The sequence below is a fragment of the Triticum urartu genome, chromosome 2A (assembly GCF_056163025.1).
Source record: "Triticum urartu cultivar PI428250 chromosome 2A, HENAU_Tu73, whole genome shotgun sequence".
Lineage (NCBI taxonomy): Eukaryota > Viridiplantae > Streptophyta > Magnoliopsida > Poales > Poaceae > Triticum > Triticum urartu.
Window position 1 is genome coordinate 719,545,642 of NC_141874.1, and position 7,265 is coordinate 719,552,906.

The window sequence follows — 7,265 nt, forward strand, 5'->3', positions numbered from 1 at the left end:
TCTCTTCATGTTTCAATTCTTATCTTTTATGCGAGCATCATTGAAATCATCATGCCTAGCTAAAAGGTATTAAAGAAAAGCGCATGTTTGGAGACAACCCAAAACTTTTACCTACTATTTTTGTGTGTTAACATGATTAGGCTACTGTAGTAATCATGTTTTATTGCTTTCGTTTCATTAAAGTGCCAAGTAAATCCTTTGGGATGGTCTATGGTGATAATTGATTTGATCTTGCTGAAAAACAGAAACTTTTGCGCTTAGGGAAATAATTCTCATTTTTAACAGAAGCGCGATAAAAATGCTGATTCTTTCTACAAAAGATCGATAGAGAAATTTCCCAGGTTGTCCTAATTTTTCAGAATTTTTGGAGTAGCAGAATAAGGTTTGAGTACAGATTCCTATAGACTATTCTGTTTTTGACAGATTCTGTTTTGAATGCTTAGTTTGCTTGTTTTCTAGTTTCTATGGCTTATATTGCTCAATATAAATTGTAGAAATGATATGCTACAGTAGGCATTGTGTGGAAAAAATTATGAATCTTGTCTTTGACAATACCAAAAGTGAAATGGTTTGTTGTTTATCATACTAACCTATCTCACAAAGTTTCGTTAAATTTTGTGTGATTGAAGTTTTCAAGTTTTGGGTGAGACATCGATATGAGGAGAATAAGGAGTGACAAGACCCTAAGCCTGGGGATGACCAAGGCACCCCAAGTTAATATTAAAGGAAGATCCAAGCAAATAAGCTTGGGGATGCCCCGGAAGGCATCCCCTCTTTCGTCTCCAACATTATCGGTAACTTCACTTGGAGTTATGTTTTCATTCGTCACATGATATGAGTTTTACTTGGAGCGTCATTTTCTTTTGTTATAATTTTCTTGCTGTTAATTAGAATAATGTTTTTCATCTTTTATTTCAATAAAACTGGCAATGATAGCCTTTGCCATGCTTATTTTACAAGTCTACATGTTGTTGTTTGAAAACAGAAAGTTTACCGCTGTTGCAAAAATTCTCTAGAAAAGTCAGAATGTGATAAAATGCTGAAACTTTTTGCATATTAAGATCTGATAAATTTTCTACAGTTTGGCAAATTTTCATAATGTTTGGAGTTAGGGAAGTATTGATACTCTTGCATTCTTTATAGACTGTATTGTTTTGGCAGATTGCTGTTATGTTTGCATATGTTTGCTTGTTTAATGATTCTATTTGAGGATAGGAATTAAATATGTAGACGCATTTAGTATGCAATGTTGAATAATAATTTTAGTGATTTTCTACAGTAGAGAATGACAAGTTTTTTGCATTGGTTTATACTAACTTATCTCATGAGTCCTTGTTGAGTTTTGTGTGGATGAAGCTTTTGAGATTTAGGAAAACCGTGATATGAGAAGAATTAAGGAGACACAAAAGCTCAAGCTTGAGGATGATCAAGGCATCCCAAGATAATATTTGAAGAAGAGGCATCCCACCTTTCTGCTTCAACAATTATCGGTTAGTATCGGTCGAGCCTAAGTTTTTGCTTCTTCACATGAGTTGTGCTATTCTTAGAATGTCATTTTATTTTTATTTTGCTTGCTTTTTTAATAAAATACTTAGATCTGAAAGTTTTTAAATAAAATAGAGTCCTCAAATAGTTACCAGGGAGGCTAGGTAAGCGGCATTCACATACCGTCAACGAAGCTCTTTTCCATGTCATTTACTCTTGTGCTTCACTTATATCCTATGAGTAAATTGCTGAATAAATTGAATGTCATGAAGTTGAAATCATATCATGCCTAGTAGTAGCTTCACATTGGGTTTAGAAAGTGAAATATTTTGAGGCTTGATAATCACAATATTGGTCATACAAGTAATTCATGAATAATTAGTATAAGGAAGAGAACTTTCACATATATGTACACTATCATGGAAATCTTTTGTGATTGTGAGCCCCCAACAAAATATTATATGCCAAAAAAATTTGACCTTGAAGACTGCAGGGTTTACACCCCACAGCAATTTATTAAAACTTGAAATAGCAAATACAGCAAAGAGTTCCTTAAGAGAAGGGACTGGGCAGAAAAGGAAGGAAAATAAAACTGTACAAACTATTCTAGACAGAGAAAGAAAGATCTAACTAGAAAAGGAGAAAAAGATTACAAATGCAGGGCCCCTCAAGGAGGCAGGAAATCAATCCATTTGATCAAAGCATCTCTGTGTTTTGACTTGATTCTGTGAGCCAAGAGAGAGATGTCTTGGACAAAGCCATTCCTCCACTGCCTGAAAGTAGGTCTGAGATACCTGAAGACTTTGTCATTCCCGACTTTCCATATATTCCACCAAGTGAGGAAGACCACCTCAGAGAAGAAAGGCTTGTTGAAATCCCTCCTGACATGATGTGCAATCTGTACCATATCTTGACTGTTGAGCCATGTAATTTGTAGATAGTTCCACACTCTCATGCTGAAGTTGCACTAGAAGAATAAATGATTCATGTCTTCAAGTGCTCCTGTGGGACAAAGTACACATTCAGGCCCATCATTAATCTTCCACTTCCTGCGCTGAATCATATCCTTTGTGTTTACTCTGTCCATAATGACAAGCCAGGCAAACATTTTAATTGTCATAGTACAACAGGATTTCCATATCCAACTGAGAAGAGGGTTGGCAGGAATTGGCTCATGAACAAAGTCATAGTATTTGTTTGCTGTAAACCTAGCTTTCTTCCCATGTTTCCATTGCCAGGAGTCATTAGAAGCAACATCAAGGGAAATCCCAGTCATAATTCTAGACAGTTGATTGAACTCCCTATAGGCCAATTCAGATAAGGGCAATGAGAACATGCTCTGCAACTCACCAGTCTATAACACTTCCATAACAGAGGAATTCTTTTGTAAGCAGAAGGAAAAAAGCCTGGGGAATCTATCTTGGAGTGGGATGCATGAGTTATCTATTTCCCAAGAATCAGACCCAAAAAGCAAAGAGTCCCCTCTTCCAACAGTGACTGAAGAGACAGCCCTGAACTTATCCATTAGTTTACAGATGTCCCTCCACCAAAAGGAGCCACACAAAACAGTGTCATGAGGAACTCTCTGATAATAGTAACTGTCCCAGATCAAATGAACCCATGGCACATCCACTTTGTTATAGAATTTATTGAGGAATTTCATTAACAAAGCTTCATTTTGTAGACCCAGGTTGAGTATGCCAAGCCCACCCTTAAGTTTGGGCCTACAGACCAAAGGCCAAGCAGCCAGAGAATTCCCCTTCTCCTGACCATATTTTCTCCAGAGGCATTGTCTCTAAATTCTTTCTAGTTGTTTTAAAATCCCTTGTGGTATTGATAAACTACAAAGGAAAAAGATTGGCAATGAAGAGATAACAGAGTTTACTAGTTGCAACCTGCTACCTTGGGGCAGAAACCATGAACTAGCAATTAATATTATTTCCATACAATCAACTAGTGGAAGCAGATCCACAATTTTGGGCCTAGTTGTGCCCACTGGCAAACCCAAATATGTGAATGGCATAACCCCCAGTTGGCACCCAAACTATGCAGCTAGAGCATTGGCAGTAGTAGCATCCACATTGATTGGGTACATTGATGATTTGTGGTAGTTAATCTGCAAACCAGTTGCCAGGGAGAAAGAGTTTAGAACAGACTTAAGCACCTCCAATTGAGCAGAGTCAGTAGTCACAAACAGCAGTGTGCCATCAGCATACTGAACCACTGGGTAGTCAGGGTCATGAGTTACTAGAGGCAAGGAAAGAAGACCTTTACTGAGATGATCATTAATCATCGTCTGCAACAGATCAGCAGCAATCACAAACATCAAAGGTGAAATAGGATCACCTTGCTTTACCCCACACTTGCACTTAAAATGGTTTCCTGGTACCCCATTGAGTAAGATTGAGGAGGTTGCTGAGGACAACAATTGTTGTATCCAGGAGATCCATTTATTATCAAAGCCCTTTGCCACCAAGATCTTTATAATTGCCTCATGCTGAATGGAATTGAAGGCTTTTTCAAAATCAAGCTTGAGTAACATGATTGGCTTTTTTGACTGATTGCACTGGTGAATGTACTCAAAAGTCCATGCTATACAATCCTGAATGGTTCTTGACTTGATAAAGCCATATTGATTCTTATGCACACATTTGGTTATTTCATCTTCGAACCTGTTAGCAGCAAGCTTAGTGAGGAATTTCAACCCCACACTTGTCAAAGAAATTGGCCGAAAATCTCCAGCAGTTTCAGGTGACAACTTCTTAGGGATGAGAGTTATGAAGGCCTCACTGAGATTTTCAAGCTGAGTAGTTCCAGCATGGAATCCATTGACCTATGTTACGAAATCACCTGAAATAATCGGCCAACACTTCTTCATAAAAAGGCCATTAAATCCATCTGGTCCAGGAGCCTTGTTAGTAGGCAATTCCTTAATAACCTGTTCAATTTCTTTGGCCTCAAAAGGCCTAGTGAGCACATCTAGCCCCTGCACCCTAGGGATAATAGAGAGGATGTCATTGCCCAGAAAGATTGGCTTCACTGTTCCCATTCTTCCCTTAAAAATCTCCAGAAATTCCTTTGCAATTATGTCATGGTCTGAAGAGACTGTTCCATCAGACAACTGTAGGGTGGCAATTGAATTTTTTCTATATCTCTCAATTGACATGGCTTGGAAGAATTTTGAGTTTTCCTCACCCACTTTGATATATCTAATAGTGCATCTCTTCTTCCAGTATAAAAATTGCAGGTGAAGAAGATGTTCATGGTGCAACTTCACCAGTTTTCTGAAATTAGATTCAGATATGAATAGAGGCCTAGAGTCTTCCAATTCATCTAGCCAAAAGATCACCCAGTTACACTTCTCAATCAGAGTTTTAATATGTGATAAACCCTTCTGCCATTTCTTAAGAGCAAACCTCAAAGATTTGAGTTTGTCCATAATAACTGCTGATATGTGTGTTTTACGAGAATGTTTTTGCCAAACCTCTTGAACACACTCCATGAAACCAGGTTGATGGACCCAATAATTTTCAAATCTGAATATGCGAGCTTTTGGGATGTTAGTACATATTGCAACCACACAAGGAACATGATCTGATGCAGTTTTGGCAAGAGGTGTGACTTGAGTATTTGGGTATTGATTGATCCAGCTGGCAGAGGTAAAAAACCAATCCAACTGCTCAAGAAGAGGGAAATCCTGCATATTAGACCATGTGAACCTTCTTCCCTTAAAAGGCAGTTCAAGCAGGCCCAAATGGCCTATGACCTCATTGAAGATGAAAGTATCATTGACATCACCACCAGGAAGATTTCTATTATCCAGAGATCTTATGAAGTTAAAATCTCCCAACAACAGCCAATTTTGCTCAGGTTGCACATTTAAATTATAAAGCCAACTGACAAATTCATCCCTTAGGACACCTTGCCAGGGTCCATAAACATTGACCAGGTACCATTTGTCATCGTTATGCACAGACTTGAAACTGATCACAACCCCGTAGGGCTTAACTTCAATTAAAGTGCCTAAGAAAACATCTGATTGCCACACAGTTAAAATACCACCAGAAGCTCCCCTTGAAGGAGATTCAATAAACTGGTCAAAACCCACATGACAAATGCTCTTAATTAAAATTCGAGGGCACTCCGAGAGCTTAGTCTCCTGCAGGCACACAACCGCACATTGACTTTCAGTTACTTTCTGCCTAACCGCACGCTGCCTTGTTTCAGAATTCAATCCATGGACATTCCAACAAAGAACCTTCCAGCTACGCATTGACATTTGATTCATAGGATAATATATAAAAACATAGCAGAAACAGTATGACACCTAGTGCCACACAACCCAGATCATAGAAAACCAAAAGTGCCAAGTCTCGACCGCAGTGCATAAGTTCAGATAGGACATAACAGACAACAAATTTGACAGGCTCGCTACACCTAGACAAAACATGAAACTTTAACATTTAAGCACTGCTGGAGGAGGAGGAGTCCTTAGGATTAGCCATAAGCTTCTCCCGAGACAGCAGCCTGGAATCAATTTCCAGCTCAGCACCAATTGCCTGTAGCACCCCGAGCGGCGTCTGCGGAGGGACATCTTCAGAGTTGTCGTTGCCCACATCTTCAATATTGTCCATGCCAGCATCAGCTTCCGGATTGGGCCGGGCCTTCTCTTCCATGGGCTTGGACCTAGGGCGTCTTTTAGCAGGCTGGAGTGAAAGTTGCTCGAAAACCACAGATTTGAAACCATCCAACTTTGCCACGCTTCTCGTATACCTTCTAACTGAAGTGTCCACCAAAGGAGCAGATGTCTTCCGTTGACCACGCTGGTTTTTCTGTTGAGGCTTGGACTCCATAGCGAAAACCACAGGAGAGGAAATCTCCTCCTGACTAGAAAGCCCCACTATCCCAGAATTAGTAGCTGTCAAAGATTCAGAATTCTGCCCTTGAGACCCAACAACAGCAGAGAGCCCCTCACTTGACACAGAAGAACTAACAGCAGATAAGTCACCAAACAAGCATCGAGCAACTGGGCGCCCAGTGACAATTGAAATATTGCTAGGCAAAGTACTGGGCAAGCTAGAGACCAACATAGACATCCTCTGAGAATCATCAAAGGCAATTGACCACTTACGCTTGGAATAGGTGACTGTCCCCAGGGGCTTGAAGAAAATGGACCTGGGCACCTCTTTCACTGAAAAATCAAACATCCAATTCTCAAAAGAACGCTTCCAAAGCATTTCAGGCGGAAGAGGGGGTCCAGCCACAATCCGAGCCATCCCAACGAAGATCTGGTGGTGCTGAATTACTGGTGGTTGATATGGCACAATCGCCAGAGGATTTTGCACCACATCTGCAGGTTGATCTTGAACTTGAGCAATCAGAGGCGAATGCTGTGGCTCAAAGACCTGCAGGAGCTGCTCAACAGACTCAGATTCCTCAGGTTGATCAATGACAATGGAGACTTGATCTTGTTCTGGCACGGTGGGCAGCGGAAGCTGATTGTTGTCCTCTTCCTCTCCCCAATGAGCATTGCCCCAGCCAGCCTCCACAGGGTTATCAAGAGGGTGAGGGGGTGCAAGTGGCGCGTCATTCCATCCAATCATTGGGTAGGGCAGGAGAACAAATGGTAGGTTGTCAGGAATTAGGTGTCCAGGCATTGGATGAGGATTACCATCCTATGACGCCCCCGATTCAATCGTACACTAATCATGCACGCAAACGTGTACGATCAAGATCAGGGACTCACGGGAAGATATCACAACACAACTCAACAAATAAAA